This window comes from Mycteria americana, chromosome 1 (genome assembly GCF_035582795.1).
Source record: "Mycteria americana isolate JAX WOST 10 ecotype Jacksonville Zoo and Gardens chromosome 1, USCA_MyAme_1.0, whole genome shotgun sequence".
Taxonomy (NCBI): Eukaryota; Metazoa; Chordata; class Aves; order Ciconiiformes; family Ciconiidae; genus Mycteria; species Mycteria americana.
In genome coordinates, this window is record NC_134365.1 from 73,470,096 (window position 1) to 73,496,159 (window position 26,064).

Sequence of the window (26,064 nt, forward strand, 5' to 3'; positions counted from 1 at the left end):
ATAACAAAAGTTAAGAAGGACCACTCTTTTTCCCTAGGCTACTTTGGAAAGTTTATTCCAAATTTTCTTTAGCTGTGACAGAAGTTCACAAAGTTCTCAGCACTGAGACAGGGGCCTGTCTTTTTTGAGGAGTCTGAGTTTTCATTGTAGAGTCACAGCCAGAAGTTGGAGCTCCTTCGTGTGGCTCCCTTGCTCTCCAGTTTAATCTGTTATTAGTGACTGAAGAGTGCTTGCCTCAAGGCACATTTTCCGTTTTGAGTGAATGGAGCCATTTGCAAAAGGTTTTTGAACCTCTTTTTGTTTTATCAAAAAAGTCAGGCACAAGGCTGTCTTCTGACAACTTATTTTAGGACAAGGAAAGGGGTCGTGACCCTGAGGCTTTGCTGTTTAAATCAGCAGAGCTTCTTTGGGGTCTAGCTAGGATAAATGAAAGGGCATGGGCTCTGCTGGTTGTGTCACAAATTTTCCAGAATGCTTTTTCTGAACAAGCCAGAAAAAGATTTGCCTGAAGGGACACATGAATATGGGGCACAGGAATAACTTTTTAACATAGAAGACGTTTTTTTAGGAGGCAAAAATAAAAGGACTGAAAAGTTGGTACCATAGAGACTGGTGGAGAGAAGAAGGCATGAGGTTGACCTCTGTGCACTTTCAGTAGGCTGTGCAGCATGGTGGGGAAGTTGGGTGGTCTTCTGAGACCACTGGGTCCTCCTTGAAATCTGCTGCCAGAGCTCAAAGCCTCAGGTAGTGAAGTACCTGTGCCAAGCTTAAAACATGGGGCTCAGTCTAGAAGTAAAAAGTGGATGAGATTCCGTTTCCCCTGGTCTCCTTTGAATTGCCTGCAGTGAGGAGATGGAGAGAATGTCTTTCTCCCTGAGTGTGAGGATTTCTTGTTCAAGTCTTTTGGAAAGAAATGGAGTAAATTGATTTTTGTTTACACTTAATAGTCTGTAATCAATACTGCACTCCTTTGCTGCCTTCTTGCAAATGTTGGTGTCTTTTGGACTCTTTTGAGGATGGACCAAGAGGGCATTACCGTACCTAGTACAAAACAAAAAAATGTTATAAATAAATCTCTACACATAAATGCCCCAGACCTCTCTAGACACATGCTTTTTAATCTATTTCACAGAATCACAGAATCGTATAGGTTGGAAAAGACCTTTAAGATCATCAAGTCCAACCGTAAAAAATTTCTTCACCTTTCCCCCCTATTTTCACATTTAGATATGGGTAGCTGTAGTATAAAGCAGGTATATATTTTTGTCTGCTTAGGACATGAGAAAGGGCACAGTGCTCTCTGTTTCAGCAGCTGTTCTCAGAGGCCAGTGTGCTAACTGTATTTATTTATTAGTGGGTTGTTTTGGTTAGGCTATTTTTTTCCCCAGTAGAACTTGTTGCAATTCTGCTGTAATCGGTGGACATGCTTTCCCTGTCTTACACCAACAAAGAGATTGGCCCAAGAGAATTTAATGGATTATTCCCTTTTGACCTCTAAATTCCCCAGGTTAAGATTTTTTCCTACATGGTTCTTCCATTATCATCTAGCTCTGAATGCATCCTCTTGGTATGTGAAATAGCAGAAGTAAATGCCACATGTTTTCTGAGGACATGAGCCATAACCCTCAGAAATGAATTTGCTGCTTCTCTAACTCAGAAGCCATTGAAGAAATTACATCTGGATGAATAATGAAAATATATTGCAGTCAAAGAAAAACTGCAGATTCTTTTTGACAGCAACTGTGGTTTCTAATGCCTCCTTAATTTTCACTTACACATATCTGAAGCAACGATTAATCCAATGAAATGTGCAAAATTGCCCATATAAATCTGACTTTCATAAACGGGAATTATCTTAAAGTTTCATAAAGTGTTCCAACATTCAGATCATTTTTGTGATGCAAATAAATATCACATATGTATATCTTCACTTCTCAAATTTCCAGTAGTTCTGGAGGAAGAATTTTCATCCACTGGAAAACAGCATCTTTCTCTGCAAAGGTTTACTCATAGCAAGAGCAACTGTGTTTCTTCTGAACAGTAGCAGAAAAGTGTTGCTTGCCCCTAGATTAAAAAAATTTAAAGCTGAAAACTGACTTCCCCTCTCCCTTCCTGTTCAAATTGTGAAATTGGCCTGAAAAAATAACATTTTTTTTTTTCTTTCCTGTTTCGGAGTCATTCTGATGCTCTGTGTTATGATCAGGAGTAATGGGTCCTTCTTAAAAAATGAAAATGGGGAACACTGGTCCTCTTGATTCCAGCTGTTCAGGCCTTAAGATAAAACAAATGTCATGCATATCACAATAAATCCTGAAAGCTAGTAACACAATGAAAAGACGTGAACAAAGCTGTGCAGAAATGCACAGATGGAAAGAATAGCTTGAGGGCTGACAAAGTTTTTGCTGATTTTTCTTCTGGTGCCTGTCATGTGATATCTACTAGCGTTGGGTGGAGAGAGCAGAGAGCAGCATATTCACCCTACAGCAGTTGGGGCCTGTACAGTTACCTGACCTCCCTCTTCTCTGCTTTTAGGTCCCCAGAGATAAGTTGGGGGAAAAAAGCACATTAGTATATGAGTATATACTAGTATGTATAGCCACATGTAAAATTGTTACTTAAGCACACCAATTTTCAAGAATGTGACAGTAGCTCCTAAAATTTCTCATGAATCTTGTAGCAAAAGTCTGTGTTCTGGATTTAAGTCTGCCAATCAAGAGATCTTCCACTTGCTGTGTATTTTTAGTAAATACAGCTATTTGGGCTCTGCTATCCCTGTACTTTTTCATAACAGGTTTGTTGCATAAAGACTTTTAAAAAAAAAAAAAAAAAAGACAATGGTCCACACAAACATTTGAGACAATAGACTCTGAGGTTATAAACACATGCTTGTGACCTTATTAAGATGAAGAGAATTTTGGTTTGAGAAGAGGAAAAGCTTGTGATCAAGCAAATACAGTCACAATAATAACAAAGGAAAACAGAAAATTACTGTCAGCATTATTATTTTGGGAGTCTCGCTTCTCTGTCCTGCCCAATGCTGCCTCTTTGTGACGCCCTTTATTTCAGGACAGAATACATCCTAGTTCATCCTAACTGAAATCTAGAAGTGTCATAATTTTCGTAAGTAATTTTTTACTTATTACATTATTCAAAGGAACAAAACTGCACAAAACTAATTTTGCAATCCCGAATTGCTATGAAATGGAAGTCAGTGCAAGCACTTCTGAGTATTAGCAAAATGGCTGTTCCTTGAAGGATCACAAATACAAAGATTATTTGTGTAACTCAGTTCCATCAGCCTAGAAAGATACATAAAATATGTGATGAGGTTTTAGTAATTCAGCATTGTTCCTGTTACTAATTAACCCTACAAGCGGCACCAAAAATCACTGCAAAAGTCATTTAGTAGCTTCACCTCTCTAATATGGTATTTCAAATAGATTTAAAATGTGTAAATGTTTGATTGTTTATTTTCTGGCCTTTTGTTATTATCAGCATTGTGTTACTTTCTGTTATACTACCTGTGATGAAGATACCATATGTAAATAAACCTGAGAAGAGATGAAGCTGGGGACAGCTTGTATATGTCGGTGTTCATTTAAGTTCACCAACCAGTTGGTCTTTCATCCCAGTTCATTACTCTCCCCTTTTTTCTCCCCAGAGCGAGAGAGATTCATGCTTCCTGACTGCCTGCATGAAGAGGGTAGATTATGTCATTCTAGTGGCCAGATGGCCTGACCACAAAATCCACTATGTCAGCCTTAACAGTCTCAGAAGGGAAGCTCCCAGCCTCAGGACTCTCCCGTCATAGCCGGTGAGGAAGCACAGTGCTACAGGCATTTTCAGAAGCTGACCTGAAACTTTGCAGGCAGCACTTGTTTTATAGAGAGGGCTATTCATCTGACACCTCTAGTAAGCGGCTTCTTCCTGATATACCAGTATAAAGGAACTCCAGCGTGCACAGCTGATGCAGGGACACACACAACATTGTGCTACCATCTAAAGCGCACACACATGCACCCCTGCCATCCTTAGGCTGAATTTTGGATACAACTTTTGTTTTGGCATCCCATTGTACCAGACCTAGATTTTGGTGTACATGGGTTTTATCTTGCCCTAACTCTTGTCATTCTTTTGTGTATATAGGGCAAGCACACCACATTAAGAAACAAAATTAAATGCAGGAACTTCTTTTAATTGAATCAGAGACACTGATGGAGAAGGAAGGCAAATGGAAATAAAGAACAGAGATGTGGTGGGAAACTGTTGTTAGTATTCCTTTCCATGTCATTCTAGCTTGTTTTCCTTAGATACTGAATTACATCTTCAGCCAGTATACTTTAACTCTGTTTCACTGACATCAACCTTGTTCTGTTGCTGTTAACTTACAGAGGCTTAAGGTTTGGCCCATTGTATTTGCCCAGCCCCCAATTTAACAAAGGCTTTTCCTCTTTTAAAATTTACTTGAGTGTTGGTATGAAGACGCTTTGGAAAGAAGGGCTTCTGACAGACCTTGTTTAGTCTACTGCCAGATTAGTTCTCTTTTTAAGGGAGTTTTGCAAGTTTTAATTATGGTATTTTTACAAAATCCTTGAAGTAAAGCGCTAGTTTTATGTGTTTTCTTACTTTTCAAGAAGGAAGGAGTAGTTATGTCTCAACCACAGAACTGAAGATGTTTGTTTAAAAATATATACCATAAGATTTCTGCAATCCAAATCCACATTTAATGAGTGTACAATATGTGTTTTCTAGTCTGTTTGCATTGCTGGTGATGTGTGACAGAAACACAGATTTGCTTAAGTTGCAAATGAAATCCATCTCTAAAAGTATAGGTGACAAGGCAGTGTTAGATTTAATTCCCATCGCCTGAGTCACTCCATTTTCACATGTCGCTTTACACTTGATTGGACACACTGATATTTTAAATGCATTACAAATTTAATCAAAGGCATCAAATAAGAGACACAATGTTGAAATTACATCCAGGAAAACATCTGAGACTATGGAGCAGGAATTATTCTTGCATAAAAAAATAGAGATTCTGTACTTTACTAGATTAATTGAATAAACAAAGGAATATTGAAGCTCATCAGAAGTTTATATGGAAGGTCAACTCATGATATTTCCCAGATTGCAAATCAATGCATTGATCTTGAATAGACTTGTGTATTTGAATAACTTCAAGGATGATTCCATTGGACTTTTTCCTGCACAGTCTGTTGAGAGTGCTCAGATGAGATCAAGAGGGCTAATCCCATGTGCAAAGTCATTCAGAGTTGTAAGTGTTATCAAGTTTGCGGGGGCTAAAGGTTCAGTCTTGCAAATTTCATTCATGCAGATATGTCTATTACCCTTTGAAGAACTATAGCTTAGAAAGGAACAAGCTCTTGAAGTGAGGTTGAGAATATGATTATTGCTTTACTATCAAGATATAATACCGTGAAGGTATCTGAAGCTATGTTCTTTAGCTTCCTGTATAGCATATAATCTTCCTCACGTTTATAAAATGTGCTTTCTTTTCTTGAAACCAAGCTCCAAAACATTATTTATTTTCTCTCCAGATTTGCTCCATATAGAAAATATGCCAGACTATGATAACAGCAAGAAAAATCAGAAGATATAAAAGTTCAAAATTCTGTTCAGGTGACTAGATAATTTCAAATAGTTCAGAAATGGCCTTCTCCACAATCCATTCTATATTAGGGATACTTTTCTATAGATTTTTCTTTTTCAATGATTTAGACTTAAGAACTAGAGACTGAAGAGATTAAAATCAATCAGAGCAGCATAATTTTCTTTCTTACTATGCATGAAATCTACACAGTTACATTTACGTGTTAGAATACCATTAGAACAAAATCTGTAAGTTGAAAACATCAAAAGTCTCATCTCTGACCTTGTTTAATGAACTCTGTTGTGCAGTGCATGTTGAACGAAATAGATTGATAAGTTTATCTAAAACAAAAGGTGGTAAAATTAATTGCAGCTGACCTTAGAAAAATTTCCATACATTGTTTATGAAACAGGTTATCACACTGAAAAGGAGCTATATTAAACTTAAATTTTTCTGAACAACTTCTTGAACTCTACAAAAAAAACCCCATACTCTGTCTGCCAATATGTCTGACCAGGATCGTCTTAAATTCTTGCACTAGAGGCCTTTTCTTGATTTGTCTTTTTCATTATTTTGGAAATAATTTACCGTATCTCAGCTTAGGTGTCAATATTTAAGTGTGAATAAGGAAACAAATAGTAAGGATAAATCAGTAGTAAGAGGTTTCTTGTAGTCTCTTACTCTACAGAGTAAGAGACTGTAGTCTCATTGTAGTCTCATTGTAGTCTCATTGTAGTCTCATTGTAGTCTCAATGTAGTCTCAATGTAGACTTCATTGTTGCAATTTGCATCCTGGGTGGTTTCAGTGAATGCCTGTGCTGTGCCTTAGGCATAGACTTAAGAGATACTTTAGGATACAGCAAATAGAAATGCCCAGGTCTTAAGATGACATACATTAAATGATTGCTACTCAGGAGCTGACAACCTGGAGCTCCCGTTTACCCTTTCTTTTATTATTAGGATCAGGTTCATGGAAGGTGAAAGAATTTAAAATTTTGGTAAACAAAAGGTTATTTCTGCAGAACAGACAGGTGAGTAATGATGTACTCCTCCATAATGTGCTATTGAAAGCAGATTACCAGAAGTGAAACCAATTATGAAATCCAGGATGAAGAAATATTGTAATTTACAGGACTGTTATTCTGTAAATCAATGTTTTCTTTATTATCTTTCATGTAGCAGTCTCTGAGTTGCCTTGCTCTAGCCTAAGCTGGAAGATATATTTTGAAACAGGTCAGTCCTTCATTTAATTTGATGTAGCAATACTCAAACCTATTGCATTCAGCTCTGACTATATAGAAGGTATAATTTTAAAAGTTGCTTGTTACTTTAGCTTGATTTGTTTTGCACAGAAGGGCAAACTGAGAAAAATCCAAGGTTCAGTTTTCCATCAGGTGTGGAGTATTCTGTCTTTTGTCTTTTTTTTTTTTTTTTTAAACTCAGACATGAATGAGAGACTTCTATGAGTATTTCAACAAAATGCCCCAAAACTGGAAAGTATTTGAAAACCAGAGATTTGAAAAACTTGTTTATAAGTTTCTCCTCCTGCTCCTCTGATCTGCCACAAAGACTGAGGGCCAACATTTTGCCTTTCTTCCTCTTAGGTTAAGAAACAATGCCGAAAACTACGTTCTTCATACATAAGGCTGGAAGGAAATTGGCCTCAATGAATAAATTGAACAGATGTATCATCTTATTATGCAAATAAAATAAATAGCTAAGTTTTGTGAAAGCACTATCAAATTACGAACTACACAATGCCAAAATACTCTTGTAGAAATTAGCAGGTTCATAGCACCCATGGTAAGCTCAGTAGCTGTAAACCTGGCTCTTTCTGTGGTTATGTGCTTACTTCATGCCCCTTCGATACTGAACAGTTTATGAGCTTCATCTTAGGGTTTATTTATTTTGTTTATTTAGTTTATTTATATTTATTTAGTTTAATTTAGTCTCTAATAATCTGATTGAAATGAGATAATGTTAAAAAAGAGGTTGTTTTCACTGTAAGAAGAAAGTGAGTATCATCAGATTTATTTGTTTGGGTTTCTGTTTATCTTCCTGTGTTGTAGAGGATTCTTTTGGTGGAGGGAGTTTGCTTTTAAAACAGGAGAACTCAGAAGCCATCCCTACATCTAGTTTAGAGAGAGATGAACAATGAAAAATGGATTCATTGAAGTCTGGTTAAGGACCTGGTTAAAATTCTGGCTTTCTCTAACAGTAGGGAATGTGTTCTATTACTCATTTTCTTGGATTAGATCTAACAAATCTGTCAAAGCAAAAATACAAGTTATTTCCTTCTTGCATTTGTAATAGAGGCTGTTCTAAAGCTCATACTGAATTCATGCCTTAGAAAACTTTCTTGCTAGAGTTGCAGTGTTTAGGGTGATAGGAAAAAAAACTTAAGTCCTGTCTGCTTCTGGAAATGTAAGCACGTCATTGCTTCTTTTTTGTTGTTGTTTTGGTTTGGTTTTTGTTTTAGTTTAGGTGTGGCAATCTTAGGGTACAGCGAAAATTCCATCTTGGTTAATTATGTTCTGTCTTTCCAATTGTCTGCAGTTAGACACAGTCATTTCCTTTTCTTCCAGCCTTGTTTCTCACTGTGATGTTTCTATGAAATGTTAAACAGCTGTTTTCTTAAGATTCAGAGGTGAATATATTTACAACACAGGTAAAGTAATTCCCGTGAATGCTGTGTACTCTAGAAGGGCTTTGGGTTTTTTTAACGCAGAAAACCTTGAAGTAGTCCATAAGCATTTGTGACAAAAATCAACATCCTTTTGGGGAAGATGTAAACATCCTTCAGTCAGTCCTGCTTTTAACTTTTGAAAAAAATGACCTTCAAAAGAGGTGGAAAGGCTCATTTAATAAACAGAAATTACTTTGACATCTTTTGTTAAGAAAACTATGGAAGTTAAGAGCGTCACTGCTATACGCTGTGCCTTACTGAAATGGGAGGAGCTGACTATGGGCCTTGTTAAAGTATCAGTGTAGAGTCAGGCAATTTGGAGAGATCTATAATAGATGTAAGTAGGTTGTATACAATTGGGAATATGCACTCTATGCAAGTTTGTGCTCATTATTACAGCATGACCTAGCTTTGACTCTGCATAGTCAATTAAAAGAAGAGCTAAGTGAACAAGGCTGTATCTGTGCATGGAGAAACTATCCATTCCTTCATTGTAGATTTTAAAATACTAACGGTAAGTGAGGTTTAAAAAAACCAACCTTATTAAGCCTGCAAAATGAAGAATCCATGAAGTAATTCCCTGCCTGCACACTCCTGCCTACACAGTTTTAATTCAGTCTTTTTGCCATATATAAGGCCAGTTTTAATGATGACCCTGTACTATTTTTCTGACAGGATCCCTGCTTCATTTGTTGCACAAGATAGATGGTGCTCATTTAATAATGTTGTATTAATTTCTGTGTTTGGTGCAAGGCCTTTTGTACCCCATTACTAAAACCCTGTCTGAAGAGAGAATTAATTATTTCTCCTTTTGCTTTTTTGGCAGTGCTCATCACTGAATATCTGAGCACTGCATAGGCTTTCTTCTCGCTTCACATAAAATCCCTGAGGTGAGGGGCTGATATGGTTCCCATTTTATACCCAGGAAAAATGAAGACCAAGGCAGACTTGAGTTGACATTGCACACTAGATTTTAATATGGGAAGCCTGCATTTTTTTCAGGTTCCTGGCTGTCATATCAGGATTTTAACATTTCAATGCCTAGTTCCTCATATGAGTTGCAGCTAGGATTTCTGCAGAACTGTACGTTTCACATCCATAAAACCAAAGCACAGTATTAATGACTACTGCTAAAATTTATATTTTTAATGATTACTCAGCCTTTGACAGACACAGGCTTAACATCCAGGTTTTGGTCAGCTTTCACCTGCCACAAGAAAAAGGCTTTTCCTTTTCTTCCTGTAGAACTGTTTTAATACTGGGCCCAGCCAAGAAACAATGTTCCAAATATATGAATATTTTCTTGCGCTTCAGGAATTTTTTCATTCAAATCCAAGCTGACACATCTTCCCTCCACCTTTTCCCCTAGCACCCAACAACTGCATTTTTTTTCCCATCCAAAACTCAGCAATATTTCATTTCAGAAAGCAGAGGCTGTTTCCACAGCACAAACAGTTCAGTGTTTCAGAAGCAAATTATATTCTGCTCTTTCCCTGGCTCTCAGACTGAGGGATTATTGAAACACCAGAAATTCTTTCTCCTCAGTGGTCTACTCAATCACATGGAAAGCATGGTCTCTCTGGCCAGCCCTGGTCTTTTCTCCCCTTTATTCTAGCTGTCTCTGGTCCTTGCCCAATCCTATCTTTTCCTGCCCTGAAATCTTTTCTGTGTTGCAGTCTGTGAAATGGCTACTTGCTCACAGAGCTGGAAGGTGGCAGAATGGAGAGCACAAGGGACAATGTTCACACTTGCCATTCAGGTGGCCATTCTCCAGCAGCTGGAAATGCTGGTTATGTGCTCAGTACCGACATCTTTGGGGGAGTTTTCACTGCAAAATTGAAGAAAATTCTGGTGAGCATGTGCAAACTGGTTTTTCACGTGCTTTTAACAGGGTTGAATTAGAGCTCAGTTTAAAGGAATGAAACTGTGTGCCTTCCTGACATAAGACCACTTAAACTCAGTGTTTCAAAATTTTATGAATGCTTCAAAACATTAAAATGACCTGAGAAAGCGGCACCTGATTTATTTATTTATTTATTTATCTATTTATTTATTTTAAACCAGATGGAGAATGGAGAGAGTCAAGAAACAATAGATGTTTCTCTGACTTTGTGCTTAGAGGTGACCAAACCATTTTGGATATTTGAAAATATCCAAACAAATTCAGCCTGAGGCATACCCTGAGCATGGGGAACTTTAGTCTCAGTGGCTTCAGTTCTTTATGACTTTCGTGGACTTCAAACAAGATCATATAAATTGGAAGTATTATGCAACCTTAATAATAGGCTATGTTACCAGTCTGCTCACAACAAACCAGTCAGCATAACTGAAATTCCTACGTATACTGTGGTTATTAAAAATGAGTTTTCTGTCACTTGCTGCTGTCCTTCCAGCACATCATAAATATATTTAAAAAAAAAAAAATTACTTAAAGAGCTTTTGCTCTTTAAACTTAACCTGATTTTCTGCAACTTTCCCCAAACCATAGTGGATCATGTATTGCAAAACAAGTTTTAGTTATACTTGGTTTCTTACTCCACCCCTATAAATGATCCCTTTCTTTTAAATGATGGTCTCTGTAAATTTGACATTAGCAAAGATGAAACTATCAGGCACTGATTTTTCACCCAGATGAGAAAACTTTGTTCTGGTTGTATAAAAAGTCTGGGAAAATGGCCCTAGTGACTCATGTGAATAATTCAGGGATATAATGTATAGATTTTACTATCTATGGGCATCAGTATCTAGTACATATTTTTTTTCCCGAGGTGCAGATGGAATTCCCAAATAAAGCAGCCATTGAGATGAAGTTTGTCTTCTGAAACAAGCTTATGAATTAGCCAAAACAGGCCTCAGGCATAGATATTAAAAGCAAACTGAAAAACTGAAATAATGGCTGCGCCAGCAGTAACAGGGCCTGCTTTTATCTTGATATTAGCATGTAGCTCAAAATGGTACTGAGTTGACCTCGTGGATATATACTGTGGTATCCAAAGACTGTCTACTTACCTTAATATCAGCGGTGTATTTGTTCTACAGATAAAGTAAGGCATAGTTAATCTGGATTAAAACAGCACTGGAACAAGTTTATTGGATTTTAACTAAGCAAATAGCTGAATTCAAGTTCAGATTCTCCTACAGGCTTGAATTTCTACCAAGAGCTTAGTTTAAAAGACAGATTTCACTGCTGTTTAAAATTGAGGTAGCCAACCCAGGTTAAGCACCCACAAAGACAGGCGTTCCTCCACCCAAGACAGGATATGAAGCATACTCCCATAGACTATGTTCGAAGTCTTGGAAAACTATTCATTTGGAGAATTGATGAAAGAAGTTGCTGTGACTCATAGTCTCCTCAGAAGCTATCAGAAAAATATGGTTTTAGCCCCAAACACTGTAGGCTGTTGATTTGTCTCAGCTGCTGTATTTTGTTTTCTTGTTTCCTACTGTTCCCAGGGGCTATCACAGTCTTTCTTTTTTCTTCACTTCTGTTCAGTAGAGATATTCTGGGACTTTCCTTGAACATACCTGCTGTAAGAAAAATGTTCAAGGCAACTTTGGGAAACTTTGATGTGGCCATTTTTCAATTAATTAATTATGTTAACAGATGCTGAGATTTCTAAATTCATTTTCAGAAACCTATCCTATTTTCCTAAAGTGTCAAATTCAGTGAGGCATCTCTGAAAATCAAGAGACATGAAACAAGTTTCAGGCTGTGCCACTGATCTGCTGTGAGACTTTGAGCCAGGTGTCTTCTGTCTCAGTTCTCTCACTTGTAAAATGTGGATAACACTATTTTTTACCCAGCTGTGTTAAAGTACCTGGAAATCTAGATGCAAAGTATCATACCCATGATAAAATGTTCCTTACTGCGTAGCAAAGAAGTATGTGTTGCAATGATTTATGGTTTATAAACAATTCTGAAATCTCTGCAAAGTCTTGTTTGTAGTACTGGGAATCTATTACTACATACTTATTCTGGGCTTTTTCTTTTTGATACAGGCCATATTTTGCTATGAGTTTTGATATCTCCCATGTGTTGGAAGACAGTTGGGGCATGTTTCTCTTTTATGGTTAGGTCCTGAAATCCACTGCTTATGAAGCAAAATAAAGAAATGAAGCTACTTTCACAAAAAAAAAAAAAACCAACAGCATTTATGTCATAGATTGATGAGATTCTCAACCAATGTAGAAAACATTTTGTAAAATCACTTCCTTCTAGGTGATGACAGATTTCAGGGATTAAAAGTAAATACAAGTTTTATAATTCCATTTCCAGTCTTGAAATTCCTCCCATAATAATAGACCGATTATTCTTTTCATTTTAAGCTTCTTGGCCTATTTCTGAATGATGCTGAGTATCCACTGCTTCCAAGGAAATCAGAGTTGTACATGCTCATTACCTCTCTGAACTAAACATCTAGAGCACAAAACTTTGTGAGGAAGTCATGGATTAATTATAAATTACAACAGCAAGTATGATGAGTTGGTCTATGCATTTTGTTTTATTCTAATTAAGATAATTTTAACCATTTTTATGACTGTTCATTTAATGCAGATTTCTCTGTTAAGTAGCTATACTACACTGTCTATACAATAGCGCAGAATAGCAATGACTAAATTTTATTCTGTTCCTGGGTGTTTTCAGAATTGACATAAGTAGATGCAGTCTATTGCATTAGTCCTGAATTGAGTCCTTTCTCATTTGTGGTTCTTCTGGGTGAATCTCTGCAGAAAGGAAGAAAGTTTTTATGTTAAGAAGTTTCCTTACATCCCACTCTGTGTGGAGTATTGTGAGACATTAGTTGTAAACTGCTGATAACATGAGATTTTATGGTAATGGGTAGCAAACTATTGCCATGCAAGACAGCTTGGCTTACCAAGAGTTAGTACTATTTCATGTCCAAAAGCTTGACTTGATCCCTTCCAGAATTGGAGTCTGAGTTGCAAAGTTTTTAACTCCAGAGCTGAACTTCACCTAGAGTATAGCATACCTGGATTCCACATATGTTATGTAATACCCTCTTTATTTTGTTTAAATCTGGTCTAAGTTTTGGACTTTTTAGAACCAGATAAATTCAAGCAAGTTCTGCATAGATTTATTTTTCATAGCTCAGGCAAATGCTCTGCATATATTACTGCTGCTGAGCTATACTGCCATGGAAGCTTTGGAAAACCACTGGAAGAGTCAGTTGAACTCAGCACTGTTTTTTTGTAGGTAACAGTGACGTACACGGTAATTCAAAGAGTTTACTGCCTGCATTAGAAAGTAATATATTTTTCAGTTTGTACGTAATTAAACATAATCTTTCTTGCATGACTAATTTGAGAATTAAGTTAAAATAATGGAAAATCAGTTCTGTGAGGAGAAATAAGATTACCTATCCTTTCAAAAAAAGGAGGAAAGGTATTTCTGTACTAAAGGGTCATATGCTATTTGATGACAGAACTATCAAAAACACTTTTAAGGTCTTGGGTTTGGGTGATTTTTTTTTAGTAATCTTTTAAGAACCTTGATATTTTTCCTAGAATTGAATTAATTTCTGCACAGAGAGCAAGTGTTAAAGTCTGAAAGGCAAGACTGCTGGGAATTCAGGTAAGCAAGGCACAAGTGAAGGATCTCTAGAACTGCTTCAGTCTTTGAGCAGAACAAATATACAGCCAGCCACAAACTGGAGCTGTTGAGAGATAGCAAAAAGCTTATGAAGATGATGACCTCGAGTGTCTTCTGCCATTTAGGGTTAATCATATTGAACAATCTGGTGCCCTTGCAATTGAACCAGAAGTCTGGCCAAATTTCAAACCTACGTCCCACCTTATGGTTTAATTTAAGTCTATAACCAAAGAGCAAAGCTGTGGCTCACCTGTAACTTATAACAGATCCACTGTGGCTCTTTTGTGGATCTTTTTTCGATCTTGGCACTGCACCATGGCTGTGTTTTTTGTTGATTGGGGGGAGCTCTATGAAGGTGCTTTGTAAAATTGAGTTGAGTTGGAAATAGTGCTAAAGGCCACAAATTCTCACTCTTTTTCCCAAGATTGGCCAAATTCTTTTCCAGGGTGCAGAAAACTGTATAATTTCTTGTAGCAAGTATTGGTAGTGCTCTCTAGATTACAAAATTGCACTACCCGCTTGTCTGCTGGAGACAGGTATTTGCACATCTGACATGCCATTAAAATGCCAATGAACACATTTTATGTATTTGGGAGCTTTTTGTCGCTATCATAACTTCGCACAGAATGAATGAACTTAGTTGTAATTCCAGCTGGAGTTGAGCTCCTTCAGCTGAAGTAGCATAACCCGCAGCTCTCACTGTTTTCAGCTTTGGAAATTCAGAGCATCTATTTGGTCCTCAAAACCTGAGGATACCTCTTGCAGTGATACTTGCTTGGACTGGTGGATACACTGTCAGCTGTGTGGTGCTCTTCCATGCAACTGCACTTGTGGACATGGCTGGATGCACAGTGTGGCACTATGATGCTACAAACCAGGCTCATGCATCAGCGTGTTGATGTATGTGTAGAGAGGCTTCAGTACTCTCACTATAATGCTTTTGTGGGATTGGTAATTGTTGTTAATGGTGAATTACATGAAGGGAGCGGCACAAGTTCAGTCTCCGCTGCATCTGCTGTACAATGATGGCCTAGATTAAAATGTGCAATAGCACATGGCTGACATTAGCTGTCTTGTGTTTTGTCAGCATTCATATTTGCAAAATAACAGGAAAATCTGCTGTGGACTAATATGCTGAATCAACAGTGACTATTGAACTTTCACTGAATATTAACTTCTACTGCACTTTGCACACATACTTAGCAAAAGGTGATCACGCCAGCCTAAGCTATTGATTGTAAAGTAGATCTGCTACCTCTTAGCACTGCCAGTTCTTCCTATAGAGAATGCCAAGCTAATGCTCTGACATGCTTTTCAGTGTCATAGTGATGAGGACCTGTGAACTGTTCTTTGTCTGATGTCAGGTGGTTTCATTTGCCTTCCAGGATAAAGCCATCTTTTTCTGATGGTGGTAACTGTTAGCAACTTACTATCAAATCTGTTTGATGTTGTGCTTTTTTTTGTTTGAACTATTCTACAATGCTGATTAGATTAAGGGTCAAATTTAGCAGTCTCTTCCCCTAAACTTTAGAGTAAGCCTCTCTGATATCAACGGGATTGTTTGGATGTAACTAGTGGAAGAATTGGATCCTGTACGCTTCTTGCTCAAGAGAGAAGTCAAAAGGTCGAAGTCCACCTAAAGATTCGTGTTATCATCAGAAACGCAAATAAAGGAGATGGGAGTCACGAGGCTGAATGAAGGGTCAGCATCTTGGGCGCTCCCAGATGATGGCATGTGGAGATCCTGGAGGGCAGTTTCAGACACTAGATCTAGGGATATCATAAATTAGTTACCTCAGTAGACCAGTGAGTTAAACTAGCAGCTCTCCACGGTGTGTGGGATGACAGCAACGTGAAGTTTTATTGAGATATTTCTTGTGCTCCAGGCTGGAGAGGACACATGAGGCATCCTGTGTTTGCACCCAAGAAATTTGTTATGCAAATCCTGCACCCTTTTCCCATAAAGTAGTTCCATTGACTGCAGTCCTCTAATTTACATTTGAGCACCACTGAGCATTCAATGTCATTGTTTCATGGCATTTTATGTTGAAGAGGAGTAACTCTGCAATATTGTAGGTGCAATTAATTAATAAATTAGATGTAATCTTCATAATTTAATAGTTGGCATCACATATTTCCTGATTATTTGTCTTCTCAAAGAAGCTGTGGCTTGAAATTAGTAGATCTGCATTTTATTAAACTTGCATAAAAGTATTTGAAAAGAATACTTTTTAAATGACAGGGCACTTCACTTATCTGATTTACAATCCTCTGCTTTAGTGTGATCATGACTTTGAGGAGCAGTGAAGCAACCTTTGAAAGCTGGCTCACTTGGACAGCTTGAATAAAAGGCTCTGTGTCAGTAAGCATTATATATCTCATAAGAATCTGCAATTTGAAATATATGCAAAAGCAAAATGAACTGGTGTTCCTACTGATCATGACGTACAAGGTCAGTACAAACTACTGAAATATTGGATTGCAAAACAATGTGCTCTTGGCAGTAAAAATCCAACCTCACTACGGCTTGATGATTATAGGGAAGCATAGAGCTGTGCAATAAAATTAACACTGCGTTTGAAGTCAGTTTCTAAGAAAGGGTTACAAAATGTGACAGAAGTTTAAAAGTGTTTTGGTTTTTTGGTTTTTTAAAGTTCTGAAATTCTCATTCCTGTGCCTTTTTATTTGTGCACTTCACCTCAGTGACAGTAGCAGCTGAGGAAGGAAGTCCAGCTGAAGCCCAAAGGATTAATGAAAGGGAAGGAGAGGCAATTCCTTTTTATTTCCGAGGGTGTTGGTGCCTTTTCTCCACACTAGTGATGAATGTGAAAGCTATAAAGACTGAGAAGCTAAGAAGCTGGGACTTGAGAGAAGAGCTACTTCCCATAAGGACAGTAAACACAGGAATGTACTGTCAGTGAAACTGCTGGAAGCAAAGAATAGAGTAGAACTAAGTTAAAAAATCACCCACTTTTTTTTGTGAAGATACAGGATGATAAAAGCAGGACAGTGGACTTTCAATTGGAAAAAGAAAAGAAATAAAAGCAAGCCAGAGGCTACATCCTGTCCATAAATTTCATGTGCTCCTTCAGCCATTTTTTAAGTGCTTTTAGCTCCAGTAAAACAATGGTCCAAAGGACTGAAGACTTTTCCATATTAGTGGAAACTTCACTGAAGTTAAAAGAACTTTAGTATGAAGTTCTTACTGAATGACTCGTCATATTTGATCATTTCAATAGACCCCGAGAGGAAGGAAAAACTGTGAGTCTGCTTGTTCTCTCCTTTTTAATCCCCTAAAATTAGTAGACATTTTGCTACTTATCTAGCTCTACAAAAGATGGTGGCCATATCATGCTTCAATGTGCAACCTGAAACTCTGTGATTTATGCTCTCAGTTATATGTGTAAAAGGCACTGGCAGTACTGCTATTCCTCTAGTTCCTGGATGCTTGCTGCTTTCCTGCTGACTGCTAAAAGTGGGGCTGGGGTGGAAAACTTCTTTAGTAGTGACTGTCCAGATAGCTGGAGAGACCACAACTACAAAAAAGAGGGTGGCAGGCCTAGCCAGGCTGGGGACACACAGCAGCAGAGCTCCCTCAGCTTAGGAGCATGGGAGAGGTCTGTTCCTCCCAGAGGCACTCCTCTCCTGAGAAAGCACTGCACTCAACCTACTGAATGGTGCTGTTCACCTTTTGTTAGCAAATATGCATTAATTTTAATGGCAGTGTGTCCCAGTGCTCCCAGGGTGTGTGGGTCCACATAAATGACAACTGATAGGATGACCCTACAACCCTTTATGGCAGAAGCCTGAGGTAGCGGCTTCAACAGGTCCAACCTAGCTAATGGCCCAAGGTGAATTTGTTCTTTTTTACCCTAGTGTTACGTGTCAAAAGGACTTAAAAAAGGAAATAAAGCATAGGACAACCAAATAAACTTAATTCCCAACCCTTTTCAGCTCCAGTGATGCTTGCACAGTAATGTTAACTGGTTTCCTTGTGCCTGCAGGCATGTTACCTCTCCCATTTACTCTTTAAGAATGAGAATTTGAGTTGACTTTGCCGAGAGATGGACTCCCAGTTTCAGGAAGGGGGCTTGATGTTCTCCCAGCCCAAAGGTTAAGGCTCTAATCCATCCTCTGGAGCTAAAGCAAGACAATGATAAAACTTTCCCACTCCTTACAGAACATAATTGTTGTCAGAATATTTTGAAATTAATAAAGGTTACAGTTAAAAGTTTCCATTCACATGTCTTCCCTATTGGCTTGGTTGCTGCCATTGTGCTGATTTTGAGAGTACAAAGATTCTGTAAAAACATCTTATTTGTCATGACACTAAAGAATTACTGCTATTCACAGCTTGGGGAAACACCATCCTTCTCCTCCTCCTTGGCATGGTTATAGTAGTTACTCCATTTGAACTCGCTGCCAGTCCTTCATCAAGATCCATCCAGGGCTGCTAAAAATGCCCCATCTACACAACAAAGGCCAAACATTGCATGAATATGTGTATACATAAAAGTTCCTCTTGGCTTCCCTTTGTTTGTTACTTCAACTAAAAACCAGATTTATAAGGTCAATTTAAAGAAATTATAGAAGAAATTACTCTCTTCTTACATGGCGTCTAAACATTGTTCTGAGCATCTCTGGACTACAGTTTTATGTAAGAACTTTTCTTTCTTGTTCCTCTATTCAGATTTTGCTGTCTTGTATACCATGGCACGAAGGACACCGAGGAGGTTCTTGATTAGTTTAGCTGAATCAAAATCAAGCGTGGTTTGGCCACGTTCCTTTTAGGACCCCATTATCATAATGTGTCTGGCCTTTTTACATAGCTAAATTACTTTGTGGTTTGAGTGGTGAGGAAAGAGTCCTGATGTGTTTGTACTGTCAAACTTTTCAACACCATACTGTACATTTCTCGTAAGAGCACACTTGGAAAGAAAAATCCCTTGTTGCCACGTGGCTAGATTTTAGGCAACTCTTTACAAGAGCAGGCACGCTAACAGAGCTGGAGCTGAAGTTTTTTGTCTTCTTGAAAAATTGAATGCAGCCTCGTAGCATGATTTTATTGAAATATTTAATGTAACCCTATACAGCTGGTTTTTATACAAGGAGATAGAACTACGTTGTACAAGTCAACCTAGCATGAGCAAAGCTGAGCTAAAATATGCCCGCAACTTGCAGCACTAAAGCCTCTTCTCTCAATGCCATCTTCAAGCAAAAGCCATAAAGTTCAATCCTATAATTCTTTCTGATGATTTAGCTCATGGATTAATCAGCCTGATTATTATTGAAATCAATGTGCTTGCCAAGTTCTTATGGCCTACTTCATCCACTGGTCAGATTAGCAGATTTGTAATTAGTTGGACTGAACTTTTAAGGCCATTTTCTATCCTGTAGAATAAAACCTGCGAGCAAACCCCATTAGTCAGTCAGTTAAGTCTTCAGTGTATGGGAATTCAAACACATCTTTGAGCCCAAACTCCTGGGCCTGAGGAGGAAGTAAAATCCACAGTGAAGCTGCAGAGGAGTATCAAAGCTCCTGCATTCTCAGGCCTAGACCTGCTCATTGAGATGGTAGTAGGAGATGGTAGTCTACCAAGTAGTCTAATTAGTACATCAGCAGTCTCCAAATTCCAGGGCTTTGTGTATCAAAACCAAAATTGTAGTTTGGCAAAAGACACGCTCATAACAAGCCAAAACTTTTGTTGCACTTCTTCCATGTACCCATCCTGGCCTTTTTCTGGATTTATTGGTTAATAAAGATGGAATTTAATTTTAAACAGAAAAATGAGGGACAAAGTTTTAGAAAATGGATTGAGTTATATTCTGCAGCTCTGACAAAGAAAAATCAGACCTTAAATTCTCTTGGATTTTAGTGGGGTGTTTTGCTAGCTGTGGAACTGACTGACTCAGTCATCCTTCAATCTTTGTGTAAAATTGCCTTTTAGGTATACTTCACCACTGTTTTTTCGAAGACGTGTTTTAAATACTGTGATGTTTAGTCAAGATAATGGAAAATTTGAATATTTGTCAGTATGCAAAGGATGTTTGTAGCTGTATTGGTCCAAGAGCAAGAATTGTCAATTTAAGACAGTACAGATAACATGATATCTTTTATTGAACCAAGAATAATTAATCTAATCTTTATACATCCTGAAGTGGAACTTCTGGGCCCTCAACCTTGAACATTCTAAAATATTCTTGTTCCAATAAGAAGTATCACATTATCTACCTTGTCTACTTAAACACATGTTCAAAATGATGGATTAGTGGCTATTTTGGGTGCATTTTTACTGTGTTGTTATCTTGAGTCTCATTTAACTTACGCAACTGTTTTCAAAGTTATAAACATGTATTCTTTATATGCCAAACTGAATCATGATCGCTCTTCGCTCTTTACTCTAGTCACACTTTCAAAAGAAGTATAGTTTACGCAGTTACAGTGTTGCATGAATGTATTCTTGGTTTATTTTTATTATATTTTACTTATTTTGTCAGCGAGATAAAATACTTTCAAGAAATGATGACAGCTTTTAATGAATCTTATGCAGGAAAACCAGGTAAAAAATAGCTAAGAGCCTCTATAAAGTGATTATTATCAGAAGTGTGATATCTGTGGAGACATACTACAGTCATTTTGGTGTAGAGGAAAGATTGTGTTAACAGTCACTGCAATTATCAATCACTGCATGATTGATAACATTTGCAGATGCCAACCCTTTAATGTCAGTCTTTTTATTGTTTGCATCACTAGTTAGCTGGATCTGTAGAGATATATAATAATAGATCTAGCCCACATAGCTTACTGTTATTGCACATGGTCTACAAGCCTGGTCCACATCAAATAGAAACTTAGGGCATGAGAAAATTAGAGAGGCAGGAGTACCACAGGAGTAACTATGGCAGAAAGGAATCCTGGGTTAGTACCTTGATGCTTTTACATGGCAGTATTCCCAGGGACCAGGTCCTGAAGGGCAGTTAGATAGCACCATTAAGGGGAGTTAGATGCTTAAATGCAGTTATGGACCTTGTCTTTCATCGACAAGTAGTCTCACTGAAGTAAGAGGACAGTATTGCTTACTGATGAATAGACATGTAATACAAATAGCAGGTTTTCTCCCTGAAGACCTAGCTCACAAATTCGTGACGTGCAGGTCAATGCTCAATATTACCATTTGATAGGGGAATGAAAAGTAAAATAGAGGACTTGTTCACCTTAGCCAGTTTGGGTTCAGAGAGAGCTTGCACAAAGGACGCAAACCAGTCCCCTTTGCACTAACAGGGAAATCCTAAGCAGAAGTACCACTGCAATTTTTCTCAAGGTCTCACTGGGGGAGTAGTTTGAAACTGCTGCCAGGCCTCCCTTGGAGCACTTCTAGATAGGGTCTGTCCAAGAGATGTGCTGTACCAGAGCACCTCCCCCACCAAGCCTGACCACTTTGTGGGCTGTGGCATCTGGCTCTAGGCCTTTGGGAAAAATGAGGCTTGCAATGAGCTTTCGTCACTTCGTGATCACAAAAGACACAACCCTGCTAAGTGAATGATACAAGGCTGCAAGATTCACTGAGGCCTTTATAAGGTGCTTTCTTTTTTCATCTGAGGATTTCAGAGTGTTTTATAAATCCAAAGTCTCCTCTGAAAAATAGCGATAGGTTTTAAAAGCTGGTTTCCTGCTGAAGGAAAACAAAAATTTAAAAAGTCTGAGTATATACTATGTTGACTACGCTATCGATGGGTGGTTAGAGAAAATGGTAGCCCACCCTCTGGAAGCAACTCTGCTCCAAGAGCCTTGTGTGCCTGGAGAGATTCAGCACTGTACACTCCTTTGCTTTTTGATAATGGACTCCTGAAGTATTTCTTCTGGTTTAAAAGTGTTTGAATAGCAAAAGATGTGTACCTCTAACGGTATTTTCTGGTAAATTCTGCAGTAGCAATTAATCTTTGACACCCTCAGGAGGTCCTTCAAATTTGTAATATGCAATGATCACACAGTACACCTCTGTAGCTTCACTGCATGTATCCTGTGCAGGAGCCTTTGCTAGGAAGCAAAGAAGAAGAAAGAACTGAAGTTGTCAGGAGTACAGGAAGCCAGCAGCAAAGATAAAACTAGGGGAAAAAAATCAGGAACAATTCTAATGATGCCACATATGTCATAGGTCTGTTAAAGACCACAAGAGAGCTTGAATTAGAACTTAGCCAAACCCAAAATGAAGCTGAGATCAGGTATGGCATGAGCAAGTGGGATGTCAGCAATCAGCTACAGCGTTCCTGTTCAGCCATCAAAATGCTCCTAGTAGAGAAGCGGGAGCTCAGCTGCTGAGCAAGAAGCCAAGTTTGGGAGGTGTAAGGAAAAACAACAGCTGCCACAAAACTGCTGGTTTTGCGGTTATCATCTATACTGCTCACTTCTGGGCTTTAGATGAGGAACCTTTGGGGCACCCCTACATCTGTGGGAAGGGAGCAGACACTGCAGCTGGATTTCTGTTTGGCGGCCTGAACGTGCACATCTTCTGTGAGACTAGGGAAGGGAGTCTGTCTGTAAAACAGCTACTTCCACCTACGTTTATTCTGGCTCCTTTCAGTTATCCATTCCTAGATAAATTCTTTCAAACGTGGTGCCAAAACTGCAAGGTGCTGGTCAATTTTTGCAAGCTGCCTGAATGACTCACCTCGTTTCTCAGATTACTGACAAAACAGGAAAAAAAAAGCCTAGTGGGATTGAAAGCATTTGGCAAGCCTGTACTGTCACTTTTGTGAATCCAAATGTCTCATTTATGGTGTCTTTCTTCTTGTGTAGCAATTTTTGGATAGTGGCTGTCAAGATAAATGTATGGCAGGGGCTCTGCTAAGTGCGAGAGGGTGTAACAGCAGTTAGGCCTACTGTGGCAGGGGGACAGTGTTGCTACAGATGTTGTCCTGGTGATAATACTGTGGTGACTCTGCCAGCTATACAGACAGCACAGGAGATTAGGTGTGCAACCATTTGGGAGCTTCTGGCTAAGGCTGTGGGGTGTCCCCTGACACGATAGGATTCAGAAGAGAATCCCAGAGAATACAAGTATGAAGTATCGGAGGCTGGTGGATCCACTGGGAAGCCCCAATGTACCAGGGTACAGCAGGGTCTATTAATGCACCCAGTAACCCTGGAGCACCCACTGTACCACCCCCTGGCTTCAGAGCAACAACCACTGGGGATTCCCAGTCAGTGTAGGGAAGCCATCTTGTTTCTGTGGGATGTGAGTAGCGTTGTGAAGGGGTTTGTGAAGCCTTTCCTCTGACCGGTCATCGGAAGAGCTGGGAGGTGCCCATTTATGCAAAGCACCCTTAAATGCAGGGTTTTTTTTGGAGAAGAACCCTTTTAAGGTGAAAGGCAGTTCAATGGCTGCCTGTCACAGATCTGGTCCCCGCACGTGTGTGCTGCGGATGGCTCCCGTCACTCATTTTGCAGGCACAATTATTTCTGGCTGAGGTGGGCCTGTGAAACATGAGGCTGAACTCATAAGGGAGGTCACCTGGGTTGAATTAGAGGGATTCAGGTTGGTGAACAAAGTCCTATCTGTAGACATAAACGAAAAAGCTGGCCCTGAGCTCCCCTGTTGCCGACTGTAGTAGCCCTTTTCTGTGAATATGTGCAGTAGAGGGCACTAGTATATTAATTTGTATCTGGTCACACACTTTATGTCTTTAATGGCATTCACCAATAATATAGTAAGGGCTAAAGGCTATTTAATAGTGATCGTGTATTATTAGAATACACGTTAGTCTTTGTTAGAGAAATAGGTTGATTACTCGTAAGTGAATAATTGATCATCATCTGTGTGTGCAACCTTCTTCTGAACTTTGCGCTGAATTTCTACATAAAACCCTGCTGAGCAATGGGGATTTTAATGAGTTGGTACGGACACTTCAGATAGCTGCCACGCCAAAATGGTTGATGAGCTCCCAGCACCTGGTGTGGGTACAATTTAATTAAGACAGCTGAGGGAAAGATTCTGCTAGGAAGAATGTTCCTGCATGCAATTTTACCATGGCCTTGGAGAGCAAAACAAAGGGCAAAAGGCTACTCTATTCTTCCAGTAAGTGTGCAAAAATTTAGTAGTTATTAAGGATAAAGGATGTGGTTCTTAGATGAGAATTTGTAGCTTGCTTGGTATATTTTTAATGAAGCATCCCAACAGAAGTCTCCAAAGCAGCAAATACTTCAGTCAGGTTGCTTAGAAATCATGTCAGAAAGTTGGCTGCCTAAGGGAATTGGGAATATGACACAAAGCCATGAAGAGTGTGATACGGGTCAGCAGTTCACATCCAGCCCAATTCTTTGGTAGCTGGACTTTTCATTTTCTCATGATGGCTCTGGTTCTTTGTGAAATAGGCTTGCTAGCCTGTTTTGTTGTAAATATGCCCAGGTATCAACAATTCTATAATAAGCAGCATTTCCTACAAAGAAGCCAATGAGCAAATAAGCTAGTTAAAGTTCCTGCTCATAATAAGCCTCTGCAAAGACAGCATTCAAAAGAATTCAGACACTTACCTCTTAAACAGATCCTTCTTGCTTAAACAGATCCTTCTTAAACAGATCTTCTTGATCTTAAACAGATCAAACAGATCCAATTGTAATACAGTGCTGATCTAGGATGGGAAAACTTTGTCCCTGGCTATTGTTCATTTCTAAGAAAAGGACAATAAACAAATTTTAAAAACAACAGATATCAAGCTGGCGCCTTTCTCAGGCATTGGAAGTAACTTAGTAAAACTGGGGGAAAAAATTAAGGTTAGTACTTGGTAAATTTATATGCAAAGAAATTAGAAAGGGGACATCCTCCTAGCTGGATTTTTCCAAGCTGTCGTTGTTTTTTTGTTGCTTTGTTTATTGAACTTTTCAATATCTTCATTTGTTTTCATAAATCTGTTATATACATTGAAGACAATCATAGTTGCAGCAGTGTGGTTTTGGCAGAGGTTAGTGTCAGAACTGGGCAAACGTTCATTTTGCTTGTCTGCATCATGTTATAACATCCTAGAGTCCTTTCTTCCTGTTTGTAGCAACTTTTTGTCATGTGAAGAGATACTAGCTTAAATTCTGGGAGGAGAGGTCATCACTTCAGCGAGTGATGATTAAGCCCTTAGCTTCAGCATCCACAATTCTACACTGTAGAGACACATATTTGAGTTTCCTACATCAGTGTGTGTGTCCTCACGTATATGTTCTCCTTTTGTCCATAATAGCAAAGAGAACTCTCTCATAATTAAGACTGAAATTAAATGAGTGAAAGAGGAATGATCAAAAGTCACGATCCAGATATAGATGAGAAATAAGACAAGGAATTTTCTTTCACACTGCAACCAAGAAAGACCAAACTGGTCCTTAGTTTAATTTGAATCCTTTGAATTCAGTAGGTCACATTTATAACATTTATAACTGATACAACTTTAGGAAAAATGCTGGCTGTAAACATGGGCAAAAATTTTGTGTTAATTTTACCACACATTCTAGCAAGCTTTGTCCTCTGTCTGCATAGAAGGTGTCATCACATACAGTAGTTCAGACATTATCTACAGCTGGACAGTAAGAGGGGTACCAGTATATGTCTCAGGCTGGAGTGGAAGAACCACCCTTGTGGGGACCATTTCCTGGTGTGAGGGAGTGTAGAGCAGGGATGTGCATGTGTATAAGTGGAACGAATGATGAAAGGTCTGTCTTGCCCAGCTAAAGGGTCATTTGGGGCCACTTTTTCTGGGCATTTTGAAAGAAAAAAACAGGCTCAATAGATTTTAAAATCGATTTTGAGGATGTGTTAAAAAAGAAAGGTTGTTTTTGGAAACAAAGCTAAACTTTAGGAATCCAGAATTAAAGGAATAGAGGTGGAGTACCAGGGAGAAGTTACAGAAATGTTCAGCCCTCATCATATGATCAGGTTGACTTTGTCAACACCTTGGTTTCATCACAACTACTAGTAATTTGAGTCATTTATATAATTAGTCCATGATATGTGCATACTTTGGAATAGAAAAACATTCCTGATGGTTTAACTATGTTTGTGGTTAACTGTGATTAGCTAACAATTTTTTTCCTATTTATGGCCCGATTAATTTCTTTTTACTGCATTAGTTACAAAAGTCTCCCCTTAAAATATATGTACAAAACCCCAATGG